Below are 14,817 nucleotides of genomic sequence, written 5' to 3' on the forward strand. Positions count from 1 at the left end.
CCCCGCCCCCGGCGCAGGGGCGTGTCCGCCCGCCGAGCCCCGCCCACCCGCGATCGGGCCCCGCCCCCACTCCGAGCCCGCGTCCCCCCACGGAAGGGAGGGCCTCCCCACCCTGCGCCTCTTGCCGGTCCCTCTCCCTGGCGATCTGGAGCCTCCTGCCCTTCCTCCGCCCAATCATTCACTTATAAAAATGTGCTTGCAAAAAGAAACAAAATAAATTCCCACTTTCCCACACCAGGAGGCAACGATCCATCGCCCGTGGAGACGTGTGACGGTGAGGAACTGAGCTCGTTCGTCACGTCTCAGTTCGGGACAAGCGGCGCGGGTCCCTCGGCTCCGATGCGGAGCTGACCACAGCCGCAGCTTCAGGCTCTGTTTTTTAGTACAGCGCCCGCCAGGGAAATCGCTCGAGGAGGAGCACGCTCGGCTGGGCCCAGTGCCTGGACGACGTCTTTATTTTTTCAGACAGGGTCTCAGACTCACTGTGTAGCCCAAGCTGGCCTTGAACCCACGGCGATCCTCCGGCCTCACCCTCCTGAGTGCTGCGATTACCGGCGTGTGCCACCTCGCTCACGTCTTCACTGTGCATGATTTAGGTATATTTGGATAGAAGCACTTCTGAGACATCTATTTACCAAGGTCTGATTACTTTCTGTCCCAGAAAACAATTAAGGAGAGAGAAAAGCATTTATTTAATGACTATTTCTATTATTCCTGCCCTGACTTCATTTTTTGTGCTTCGCCTTAATGTGTGAGATTGTAGTGGGGAAGGGGCTGTGCAGGTGGAAAAATGGAAGCCTGGAGACGGTCTCACAGTTCAGTTAGGGTCAATAAACATTTTTTAAATACCTTCCATCTTCAGGTCAATATAATATTAATAGTCACTGAAGGATGAGTGTTACCCCATTGGGCACTGCTGTCAAGAGGAATAGATACGTAAGCAAGTTCTGTAACTTGGGCTGTTTTACCCCCTTCATGGGGAGGGGGATCCTGTTTCCCTCAATATTCGGATCAGAACGATCAGCAGAAAGTGTTTTTCCGCACTGCCTTTCTCCCAAGTTATGCCCAAGGACCTCACCTATTCTCCAGTCCTCAGGGTGGTGGCAGGAAGCAGCACTAGCCTAGGCAATTTGAAGAGCGTTTGACGAAGGGACTCTTTGGAAAGATATGAGGTAGTAAGTGTCAGAGAAAGCAACAATGGGGACCACATGGTAGTCCTAGTAACTGGGGGAAGGTGTGGGAGCCCGGGTGGGGTGGGAACTTTGGAGAGGGTATCTGGACCAAGAAGGGAGAGGCGTCCAGCACTTGCGCTCACCAGAGCTAATGCAGTGCTCCTGTGTTTGCCTCCAGTGTCTCAGACCCAAGGCCTGCCCTAAGAGCTGAATCCCAGTTTTGCTTTCAAGAGACTTCGGCCCGCAGGTCCTCATTGTCTCAGGGCTTCCCAGCTGATAATATTGGGCAACTCTGAGGCTGAAAATAGGTCCTGTCTACTGCAACAGCTGTTGTACTGATGCCCTGGAAACCCCAAGTCTCCTGAGCACAGCTTCCGGTGCAAGCTGCTGGTGTGCTACTTCCTGTATGCCGAATCCTAATCAGTCCCAGGTAAGGACAGTCTGCCTGGGGAGTCTCCCCAGCGATGGCGACTGTGGCCCGGTTTCCGTGCGCAGTCACCTCTCCCTGGGGTCCGTGGGGCCCAGAGACCCCTGGGCAGGGAAAAGGTCATCTCTCAGAGCAGCCATGAAGATGGCCGCCAAGGGGTAGATATTCCTATGAAAAGACCTCACAGGTCTGATGTCTCATGAAGAAAAGATTGGTCTGAGTGGGAGGCAGAGGTGCATACATTTTATCCTAGCACCCTGGGAGGCAGAAATAGGAGGACTGAAAGTTTAAACCCCGGCCTGGGCAATTTGGTAATTTAACAAGACTTTGTCTTTAACAAGGGAGCGGGGAGCTGGGATGCCTTTAGTGCAGAGGCCCTGGGCTTAATCCCCAGTACTGCAAAAACAAAAGCAAAACCATCATGATTCTAGCTTAATTTTGAAAATTTAAATAAATGCATGGGAGAACTCCTCAGATCAAACCCAAGTCTCAGTCAAGTCCCAAAGGAGCCCTGTCACCGTCCTCAGGGTGGGATAGTGTATGTTTGCTTCACATCTTCATGACTACAAGGGGCCACTTGAAAGTCACAGGACAGAGTTTGCACAAAGGCGAAATAAAACGTTTTATTAACAGGCAGGTACAGAAAAGCCTTTGATCAAAATACTCAACAAGCTAGGAATCAAAATTCTCAACTTGACAGCATATCTATGAAACCTCTGGCTAATATTATTCCTGATGGCGAAAGACCAAATGTTTCTCCCTGTGATAAGTGTTATAGTTTGGAGCTAACATTTCCCCAGAAGTCACACTTAGTATTCAGGGGCGTGGAGGATGACTACATCATGGGGGCACTATTCTCACCAGTGGATGAATCCACTGATCCACTGAATTTCATGAAAGCCATGAACAAAATAAATTTCTCTTGTAGGGGCATCATGGTAAATTTTTTGAAAAAGCACATTATGGGGGGGCATAATGCCTACATTTTTAGGAGTATTTCTATTGCTGAATTATTAATTTTATTATATGAAACAGCATGTACTTAACAGGAAAATAAAATATCAGTAAAATATTAAATTTTTAATATGTAATGAATGTATAGAATAAACATCAACATTTTCAACATCAACTGTTTACCTGCTTAGAAGATCTAAAATATAATAGCAGGAATAAATTCTTGTGAGAACTACAGTGAAAATACAAACAAAATTCTACTACAGAAATAATCTTTGCTGCAATTATCACACCCAAGGCAGTCTTTTACACATGACAGTAGCATATTCCATACATAAGTCTCGCTTACACTGACAGCACATGTGCGTAACTTTCCTTTCCTATTTGGCAGGCCGTACTTATCACCTCTCTTGCTATTATATTATACGATGTGCACTTACTAGGAAAATGAAACATCAATAAAATAAAATATCAAATATGTAATGTTTGGAATAAATATCAACATTTTCTGCATCAGCTGTTTGCTTACTAAATCTAAAAATCACAATAGAAATAAATTCCTATGTGAACTACAATGAAAATACAACTGACACTCTACCACAAAAATAATCTTTACCTTAATTATCACACCTAAGGCGGTTTCCACTGCCTTAGCACATGTGTTTTATTTTCCTGTCTTTTTTGGAAGGACATCTTGACATCTCACTGGTCTTCCTGTTTCTTAAGAGGTTCTTGTGATGTTTCACCTGTCTACTGATCTGCTCCAGAATGTTTTTGCAGAATCCTCTGGGCAATATATACTATTTTTCTTCTGTTATAACTGATTATTTATTAATTCTATCCTTGAAGAAAATTTCTCCATGATATTTTGTGTTTGTGATTTTCTTTGTAAACTATGAAACTATACCTAACATGTTTAAGATCGAGTAAGATACAACCATTGGCCAATGCTTTGTGTTTTGAGTGACATCATAGTTGCTGAATAACTTGTCAACAACATATACTCTGCCTTTTGTTTTGTTGTAAAATGTGATCATTTCTGGATTCGTTTGCATTGAGGATTCACTATCAATTTTGGTTTGTTTGTTTATTTGTCTTGAGAAAGAGTCAGACTAGCCTTGAATTCACAATGTAGCACAGGCTGACCTTGAACTCCCGGGATCTTCCTGCTTTAGCCTCTAGAATGCTGGGATTACAGATGTGTCCCCCCCTTTCACTAGCAAGCTTATCATCATGGTGTAATGTTGACAGTATCAATAGTATTTCGTTTTTCTTCACCCTATAGGAGGCCAATGTTATATCTTTCTGAAATTCAAAGATCGTATTATACATTTCTTTTTTCTTTGTTTGTTTTGTTTTGCTTTTTGGGTGCTGGGGATCGAACCCAGGGCCTCGAGTATGCAAGGCAAGAACTCTACCTCTGAGCCACATCCCCAGCCCTACACATTTCTATATTGTGAACTTGCAACATTTTTTTTCAGGAATCTCCACTTTGTTCTTGGGAATAATTCCTGAGCTGGTCAACTGGTGTTTTCCTTTAGCAAATGTAACATCAATGGGTAACTAGTGAAACAGTTGTCCAGCGTGGCATTTGGGTTACTTTTTGAAGTAGGTGCAACAGTCTGTGTGGTTCAAGTCTTCATATGGTTTATTACTGCACAAACAAAGACCTGGTGGCTGAGTTCCAGGATAAATGTCTAAATTCAGGGTGTAAAATGTCTTTCCATCTACCAGAGCATATATTTTTATACCATATTTGGAAGGTTTATTTAGCATATGTTGCTAAAACCTTCAACAACCACAAAAGCATGAAAGTTGCTTTTTAATTTTATTCAGATGGTGTATAAATTGTATGCCAGTTTGAAACAAAGCTTTCAAATAATGAGAGAATAGCAGCAAAATTGTTTTTTATTCTTTTTTCTTTCTTGACAGTTGTTTTTATTGCCAAAACAGACAATTTTGAAAGAAGTCAAATCTTTTGAGTGTCGCTCCAGACACTCAAAAATCTCAATGCCACATCTGTCACTTCTCCATAAATCCTTTAGATTCTGATGATTAGAATAATAGAGTTCTGCTATGACGGCTTTTAGTTCAGAATGATATGCCATGATAATTTTTTTTTGTATTTTTTTGAGACAGGGTCTCACTATGTAATGCAGACTAACGGTGAGCTTGCTTATGTAGCCCAGGCTGGCCTCAAACTCACTGCAGTCCTCCTGCCTCAGCCTCCTGAGTCTCACCATGGTGGGCTCAAATATATTTTTGAGTATCACTATTGATGCATGTAGAATGTTTTACTCATAATTTCATTATTAGTGGGGCAAATGTGATAACCACTACACTATGGAAACCAGCATCATTATTTAGTATTTAGTTTTGTGCAGCATGTTATCTGTTACAAATAATTTCCAACACTGAATCTTACTTAGCATTGCCATTCTGTCCAATAGGTTGCACCCCTGGCAAGAACTGAATAACTCTCATGTGAGCTCATTCAGATATACATGACCATTTTGTAGCATTTTGACTAATCAAATATTTATTTACATTATTGTTTTCTTCCTCATCTGAATCAAGGTCTTCATTCTGTACTTCTCTATCTGTCATATCTTGCTAACTTCTTTGGCTTACACAATCCAAAACTCCTGAGAAGATGGCAAAGTGGTGAGCCACAGAGAAAGAGCTTCTTAGAGATTTGGTGTCCAAACACTGGAATATAACAATGTGAGGAACAGAAGAAGGAGGAAAGTGGGTCCTCAGGACCTAGAAAGAATTTAAGCCCATGGAGAGAATGAAGGGAGAAACCACTTCTATTCAGCTTTCTACTGAAGGGTCAAATGGACAAGAAAAAGAAATATAAGGCATCTACATTGTAAAAAAAATCTAAATTCATTTTCATTTCTAGATCACAGGTCTTGTATAGAGAAAACCAAAGGACACACAATAAACCTATTAGATATAGTAATAAATTCAGCAAGTTGTCAGGCTAAAAAAATCCACATACAAAATCAGTTGTATTTCTGTACACTAATAATGAACAATTTAAAAATAAAATTAAGAAAATTTCATTTATAATACCATGAAAATTCAAAATAATCTGGAGAAAACATAGTAAAGGAAGCACCGTGCTTATGCTTAAAGACTATAAGACATTTTCAAAAGAAATTAAAGACCTAAATAAGTGGAAAAACAACCTCTTTTCATAATTTGGAAGGTAATATTTTCAAGATGGCAAAACTCTTCAAATTGTTTTATATAGTCAAACAATTCCCATCAAAATTCCAGCTATATTTTTTGCAGAAATTGACAAGATGATCTTAAGTTTGGAAATTCAAGGAATATAGATACAATCATGAAAAAGAGCAAGATTGAAATTTCTGAATTTCAAAACTTGTACCTGTTTACTCATGATAATGTGGTACTGGCATTAGGATAGAAACTTAGACCAAACCTGAAGTTGAGGAATAAACCCATATGTTTATGGGAATCTGATTTTCAACGTGGTCCCACTACAAATTTATGTGGAAAATAGTCTTTTCAATTAATGGCATTAGGACCATTGAGTATCTACATGGATAAGAATAATGTTGACCCCTGCATTACACCATATACAAGATTCAATTCAAATGGATCAAAGACATAAATATAATGGCTAAAACTATAAGAAGAAAATATAGACATAAATATTTTGAACTTAAAACAGGCATTAATATCTTAAATATGGCATTAATATCTTAGATGTAATAGCAAAAGTACAACAATAAAAGGAAACATTGCTAAACTTGATAGACTAAATGCCGTTTGCATAAATCGATATGCCTGAATCTTTGAGGGGCCAGGGTCAGAATGTTATGGTTCTAATGTAATATAATGTTGATAGACTTAATGCTGGTTTTTAAGAATTGTTAAACCTGTGTTATAATGTTCAAGTTGTGAAATGCTAAGAATAAGAATGTCTTTGTATCTGGAAAAGTTTAATGTGTCTGGTGGCCAAGTTGACAAGAAGTGGATTGTAATGGGTGATATAGTGTGTCAACTTGAGAAGTTTAGAAGTTTAACTAAGGGACTGAGTAGGGATGCAAGGACCTTACTTTGTAAACATCCTCATCCTGTGCAAGAGGAGGGCATGGAGATGGCATGAGTGCTACACTCACTCTAGGAGTAGTAGCCTGCTTACACTGTAAAGGAGGAAAAGAGGCTGCCCACCCCATTTTGCTCTTGCTGCTTTTGCTGTCTTCTATCACCTTGAACTGTTGTCACTCTGCCACGCCACCCTGTCTTGGAAACAGCTGATTATGGATTGTGAAACTTTCACAAACTGTGAGCTAAGAAAGCCTTTCCTTCCTTAAATTTGGGTGTTGGGTATATTGTTTCAGCAATGAGACAGAAGTAACTAAGACAGTCTGAACTACCTAGGGAGACCATCTCAAAAAAAAAAAAAAAGAGTGAAAAACAAGGGGGCAAAAAGAAAGAACTAAGATGTGTTATGTACATGTACAAATTTTCCATGATGAATGTGATCTTTATGTATCACAAACATGTACTAATTAAAAAAAAGAAAGTGAAAACAGTCCACAAAATGGGAGAAAGTTCCCACAATGAATGTCATCATTATATACTGCAGATCTGTACTACTAATTTTTTTTAAATTAAAGTATTTTTTAAATGGGAGAAAGTTTTTCTAAATCTGTATCATCTGATTAAAATCTTTATATGAAATATAAATAACTCAAAACTCAAGAATAAAATATAACAATTAAAAGTAGGCAAAGGATCTGGATAGACATTTCTCTAAAGAAAATAAACATGGGAAATAGGACATGAAAATATGCTCAACATCATTAACCATTCAAAAAATGCAAATCAAAATGACAATGTGATACCACTTCATTCCCAGGTAGGATGACTAATAAAAAAGGTACTGACAAGTTTGACAAAGTTACAGAGAGCTGAGAAGCCTCATACACCACCTCTTTGGAAAACAGCATGGCACTTCCTCAAAGGTTAACCATAGAGTTACTGTAAGATCCAGTCATTTCACAGCTAGGGTTATACCCAACAGGAGTGAAAACATATGTCTATACAAAAACATCGAAGTGAGTGGTCATAGTAGCATTATTCATAATAGTTCTGAACTGGAAATAATTCAAATGTTAGTCAATTGATGAGTGCAGAAATGAAATGTGTATGTCCAATTAATGGATTTCCATTTTTACCTAGCAATAAAAAACAACGAAGTATTGATACATACCAAAACATGGACCAACCATAAAAACATTTTGATAAGTGAAAAGACATGTAAAAATGTCACATAATGTAGAGGCTATTTTAAATGTAAAGAAAATTTTAATCCTATATTTCTAACACTAGTATGTTTCTAACACTGCTCAAGGATGAGCCTGGGAAGCACAGTAGGTTCTCATTATTAGAGAGCTACAAAACTTAATGAGCCCTGATACTCCTCAAGCCAGCTGCAGGATACGTACAGCTTAGCCAGACCTTGGTGTGTTGCTTACTTTCCAGTCCCAGAGAGTTATCACCTCAAGGACACCTCTGCCCAGTCTCAGACAATGATTGATTCTTCCCCCATGTTATACAATAGTAACCTTACTAGTTTCTGTAAGAGTAAATTCTGCATAGCAATTAATGACAAAGATGCGTAACCAACTGTAGAATATGCCTTTTTGTACTTCCTTCTGAGAATCTGTATGAGGCGGGTGATTCGAAGCTCAGGTTTTCCCAGCCTACTGGCATAACAAAGCTGTCTTCCAAAGTCCTTCTGGTGCTGTTGTCTTCTGTTTGATCTGGTTCTGAATTACACAGCAATAGTATAATGACCCTATGTGCATGATATGTGCAGAAGAGGTGGATAATTGGGGGTAAATGGTAATGTTGGGTGTAAATGAAGATACTGAGTTGCATTTTGGAGTGATGAAAGTGGTCTAAAATTGGTTACAGTAATGGTTACAGAAGTTTATGAACACAGTGAAAAGATGGTATACTGTAAATCGATAAATTTTATGGTCTGTGAATTATATCTCAATAAATCTGTTAGAAATAAAGATAATTTCAGACCTACAGGGCAATAATTCATAAGAAAATGCAGTTTGTTAGAAGATACTATTTACAGTAACATTAAAGATGACTTAAAAGGCCAGCAAAAGGTGTGTAAGACCCCTCTATAGAAAATTATAGAATTGAGGCATCAAAAAGACCTAGAGCCATGTGTGGTGGTGTCTACTTGTAATTCCAGCTACTGAGGAGGCTAAGGCATGAGGATCACAAGTTCAAAACCAATCTGGGCAATTTAATGAGATCCTGTTTCAACATGAAAAGGAGCTGGATGTGTTGCGCAGTGGTAAATCACCTGCCTAGCACACTCAAGGCTTTGGGGTCCATCTAAGGCACTATAACAAATAAACAAAAATCTAATAAGTAGAGAATGTGCCATGTTCTTTGGTAGGTTTATGTCTGTTCTCTCAAAACATGTCTGTTCTCTCAAAATTGATCCTGTGACTCAATGTGTTTTCAATAAAACTTCTAATAAGGTTTTCCCTGAAGACTCACAAGATCCAAAACATATAAAATGGGAAGAGCCAGGAACAGATTCCAGACTCTTAAGGAAGGAGAATGAGTGGGAGGAATTTTTTTTTTTCTCTCTCTCTTTCTCTATATATATATTTTTGAGACAAGGTCTCACTTTGTAGTTCAGGCAGGCCTTGCACTCACTATGTAGTTTAGGTTGGCCTCAAACTCACAGCAATCCTCATGCTTCAACCTCCTGAGTGCTAGAATTACAGGCGTACACCATTATGCCTGGCTTTTTCTAAATATTAAATCTTCTTATAAAAGTGCAACAAGCCACACAGTGTAGTATTGGCCCAGAGACAGACATACCATCCAGTAGATCAGAATAGGGACCCCACGGACTCATCCATGTATGGTTTCTTGCTGTTTGAGGGAAGTGTCATTGCAGATCAGTGGGAAGGATGGATTGATTGTTTAATACATGATAGGGCACAGGCAATTTTCCTGTAGAAGCATATAAAAGTAAGATTCTTACCTATATCTGCTAGGTGTTTGATGCACAAACCACCCAGAAGGGTAGAGTTTTAAGGCAACAACCATTTTTTAAGGGTTTTTCCCCCCCTGTGGATCAACAATTTTGGCTGGGCTTAGCTGAGCAGTTCTTCTGCCCTTCGCTGAACTCACTGTCATGTGGCCAGGTCTTGGGATGGTTGAGGCCCATTGGCCCAGAATGGCTTTGCCCCTTATCTTGTTTCTCCACCATGCGCTTTATCGTCTTCCAGCAGGTTACATCTGGCTTGATCACATATGGGCTTCTTGGGGCCTGGGCTTAGAAGAGTGGGGAAATAGACTTCCTGTCTTAATGGGAAGAACTGAAGTCACATGGCAAGTGGGCATGGATACAAAGGGAATTATCTGCAGACAGCTGTGCAATCTGTTCCACTGCTCATATCTTAGACAAGACCAGGTAGAGGCCTGGCCATGAATGAAAAAATAAAAGCTTTCTTGGTCCATATAGGGGAGTAGAAGGTAGCAAAGAATTTTTTAAGATACAAAGGGCAAAATCCATAAAGGAAAATGTGGATATATATAACTACATCAAAATAAAAACCTATACTTATCAAAAGTTGCCACAGATAGCATAAATTATAAAAATGTCACAGAATGGTAATAGATTTAATTACAAGGGTTAGAAAGTCAGTAAAGACCAGGCTCTGGAGTTTTATACTGGGAAGAAGGACTGCATTCGTTGCTGGACTCCAAATGATATGTGTTATGCCTTGGCAGAAAGTTTGCCTGTATTTTGCTCATGTCCAAAGATTTTGCCTGAGACTAAGATTAAGGGCAGCAGACTAATTAATCTTACAGAAGAAATTTCAAGGCAGTATAATATTGAGGAAGTGGTAGGGCTGCTACTGGGGGCTTTCAACCACATCTATCTTGAGAATCAAGAGCAAAGAGCCCAGCAGGATAATTTAAAATATTGTGAGTTTGGCCAGAAAGGAATCTCCAGTAAAGCTGTGAACTGCAAAGATAGAGCAGAGGAGATCTTGATTGCTGAGAAGGAACAGAAGAATAGGAAAGATGACCTGAGGGCATCACAAGAAGCTGCAGGACTCCACTCTTCGTAGTCTCAAAATTGTAAAGGCGAAAGACTTTGCTTTGAAAAGAGAGCTCCAAAACACCATGCTCCAGAATGGCTGCATCCTAGGGAAGTTGTTGTTCAAGATTTGGCTCATAGGCCCTTGACCTCTACATCCAAGAGAGAAGGAAGCCTGGCTACTGCTCCAGCTGACAGCAGACTTTGGCATCATCCATGTAGCACTGGTTTTAGGTGCATGCAAAATGCAAGAGTTAAGGGAAGGCTTCCACTCAGGTTTCAGAAGAAGGCCTGGGAAGCCAGGCAGTGTGCCCCTGAGAGGGCAGTATGTAAAGCTGTGGATGTGAAGTGGAAGGTGCAGTGGAGACCCCAGAAGTTTGGAGAAGCCAGGAACATGGATCATCTGAGGAGAACTGCAAGGAGGAAGCAGAGCTGGCCCCGGAGAGAAGCCATGGGAGCTACAACAGTTGTCAGTCAGTGGCAGAGGGGTGGAGCCACCCAAGTCCTTTGGTGTTCATAACTTGCCACAGATTGCCAGGGATGCTGGAAGTGGAATTGTGGTATTTAATGTTTGGCCTGCTGGATTTTGGGTTTGCTTTGGTCCTATTTCTTTGTATCTCCCTGTTTGTAACTTTTGGAATGGATATGTCTGTCTTGTGCCATTGAATTTGGAAGCGTTTAAATTTCTTTTCACTTTTACAGGGGCTTGCAACTAAGAGTTTGCTTTAAATCTGAGAGGAAACTTTGGACTTACTCTTTTCAACAATGCTGAAATGGTTAGAACATTGGAGATGGACTAAATGCTTTTTAGCAACTCTTGGAGATGGACTAAATGCTTTTTTGCGTAAAGGGATGTGCACAGCTTTGGTGGGCCAGGGGTGGAATGTTATGGCTTGTGTCTACATGTCCCTCCAAATCCTCATGCAGTCATAGATAGGTTTTTCAAAGGTAGTGGCATCTAGACTATGTGATGCTGGGATTAATGGTGTGTAATTAGTAAACCAGTCCACTGAATGGTTTGGCTATGATCAAGGATGTGAGTGCTACACCCACCCTAGGGCAGATAGCCTGCATACAATATAAGGGGCATAAAAAGTGTTGTTTCTCTCCCTCTCTTGTTTTTTTTTTACTGTCTTCCACCATCATGAATGGGTTCCCCTCTGCCAAGTGCTGCCCTGCCTTGGAACCAGCTGATTATGGACTGAGACCTCTATAAACTGTGAGTGAAATAAATCTTTCCTCCTTTAACTTTGGGCACTGGGTATTTTGTCTCAGCAAGAAGAAAAGTAACTAAGACAAGCCCCAGTCTGCAAACAACCTGAATGTCTACCTGTGGTGATGTAATTGATAACTCATGGCATATTCCAGCAATGGAGCCCTGAACAGAAAGTAACATAAATGAGTCACAGCTGCAAAGGACTATCAAGCCATGCTGCTGATTATAAGAATGAAATCTATGTCATCCCATGTGTAGAAAATTTACAAACAAGAAAATCAAGCCATACAGTTTCGGTCCAAGGATATATACACGTATAATAAAACGGTACAGAAAAGCAAGAGTGGGCTGGGTATATAGGTCAGCGGCACAGTGCCTGTCTGGCAAGCGCAAGGTCCTGAGTTCAATCCCCAGTGGGGGGCAAAAAAAAAGAAAGAAAAGCAAGAGAGTGATGAACCTAAAATCAAAATGAATGGTATTTGAAGAGGCACAAAATACCTTCTAATGGAGTGGTAATGTTCTAGTTCTTACCTCGATTACAGGTGTCATGTTATTCTTTGATATTTGCTATACTTCTTTATGTATATGTAGACAATTTTGAGGTTCTCCACCTACAAGTCCTGGAAGCACAGAGAGACCTGTGGAAGTCCCTCTTGCTGGCAAAGCAGAACTAAGTCATGTCTGATGTGCTAGGAATCTAAATTGGTGTTGCCCTTTAGCTTTCCTAGCCTGACTTCCTCTTTGACTACCTGCTTGCATTTCTGCTGACAGTGCACTTGAAAGCAACTATCTGACACCAGTGAAATTGCTTAATACTCCTTCACTGGCTCATTTGTGAAGAATTACATTTTACTTTTTAAAAAAACTACATCCACTTTAAAACAAAATGAAACAAAAATGTTCTGTTATTTGTCACACCTGCTCCTCTTGCCCAGTTCAGTCCCTCCAGGACTGAACCCAGGGCTTTGCACTGAGCTACATACCTCACACTTTTTATTTGTTTTAATGTTGAGACAGGGTCTAAGTTGCTCAGGCTAGGCTTGAATTTGTGATTCTCCTGCTTCAGCCTCCTGTGAGAAGCTGGGATTATAGGTGTGTGCAACCATGCCTGCTCTGTTGCCTGTCTTTGACAGAGTACATCTCCATCTCCTCTACTAGTGGTGAATTGATTCATGTCATGTTTAAATGATGATATGTATCACCTACTATCTTTTTAAAAAATATGCTTCATGTTTTATTGATATAATAAAGATGATAGTTTTTACAGGTACAAATTCCCCATATTACTAAGAGTCTCCAAATTTTATTTGGGTGGAAGACACAATGGCACTGCATCGCTCTTATCAAAATAGCTTCTTTCCTTCTTTACTTGCTTGAAGAAAAGTTGCCTGGCTGCTCTTGGGTCAGACTGAAGTTCACAGCCTTTCAAAACTTCCTCCCAGTGTTGTACATTTCCAAAATTTTCTCTGAGTGTTAATTCATCCAGGTGAATTAAGTGGCTGAGTTGCTCATTGTTTGGCTTCTCTCTGTTAGTTTTTCTTCTCAATGATAGATTCCTTTTGATCCTGAAGGACAGGATGATATGGATTTCAGCTCAGTGAAATTTCCTTGCTGGCTGAGGATTGCAATTTGTGCCACACAGGGAATCTGAGCGTTCTAAGAGCTGTCTGCCCTTCCACCTTCTTATGGAGGATTTGGAAAACACATGGGGACATTTTAGTGCCCTGGGTCACTATGGATAGCAGTGATCATCATCACGCGGGTCATGCTTACCAGTTAGCTGTTGTGGGGCTACACGTTGCTTCCACATGCAGTAGCCGAGCACAGCAAACACGTACTGCCCTCCAGTTTCTGAGGGCCAGCAATGCGGACTTGTAGCCAGGTGGTACATGGCTGTGAACTCCTCTCAAAGCACGGTGGGGGGAAGATCTGCTCCTGAGCTTCCTCACGCAGTTGTTGGCAGCATCGCTTCTGTGCCTGCTGTTGGCTACAAACTTCTGCTTCTCTCTATGTGTGTCTCCCCAGGGCCCTGGGAGCTGCACACTGTGGGGCCTGGCTTCCCGGGAGAGCGACTCTGTTAGAACCTATTATCGTAACACTGTCACCTGTGGAATGGCAGTCTGGGAGGAGACCACCTAGGGTGTGACTACCGGGAAGCAGGGATTGTTGGGAGCCGTTGCAGAGCCCGGCTGCCACAAACAAGCTAGAGTGGAGCAGCTCCTCTTTTTAAAAAGAGAATTTTAATTGCAATGGGGAAAAAACCCCACATCACAAACTTTACTGTCTTTTTTTTTTTTTTTTTTTTTGTCTTTTTGAGAAGGGGTCTTGCTATGCCGTTCAGGCTGGACTTGAGCTCACTTTGTAGACCAGGCTGGCCTCGAACTCACAACGATCCTCCTGCCTCAGCCTCCCATGTGCTGGGATTATAGGTATGCACCACCACGCCCGGCAAAATTTCCCGTTTTAACTACTTTTAAGTGTACATTTAATTAGTGTGAAAGATATTCACTTCGTTATGCAGCAGCTTTTTGGAATAATTTTTAGAGTGTTACTTTATCTTGATTGGATGTTGGTGGATGCTGTTACACTACTGTATTTCTGTGCTTTTGTGTTTGTTTGTTTGTTTGACAGTTATTTTTCTACCTGTCTGGGGTATACTGACTAATTGGCCCAGTATTTCGTCCCACACTGTATATATCCTTTACCCCTGCTGTGTGACCTGTTCTGTTCTCTCTCTCTTTCTCTGCCTCTCTCTCAGCCTCTGCTCCTTGATTTTTGCCTTGGCCATTTAATTTACCCTGGTTGATGGCATGTAAGCCGAAGTGACAGGGCACCAGCCCTGAGCTTAGCCTAGTATCACATTTTTCTGCTTGTTCTCTTGTGCTTCTTCTGTTACCTTGAAAAGAATTTACCCTCTGTA

The sequence above is a fragment of the Chinchilla lanigera genome, unplaced genomic scaffold, assembly GCF_000276665.1.
Source record: "Chinchilla lanigera isolate Chin_1 unplaced genomic scaffold, ChiLan1.0 scaffold00031, whole genome shotgun sequence".
Classification (NCBI taxonomy): domain Eukaryota; kingdom Metazoa; phylum Chordata; class Mammalia; order Rodentia; family Chinchillidae; genus Chinchilla; species Chinchilla lanigera.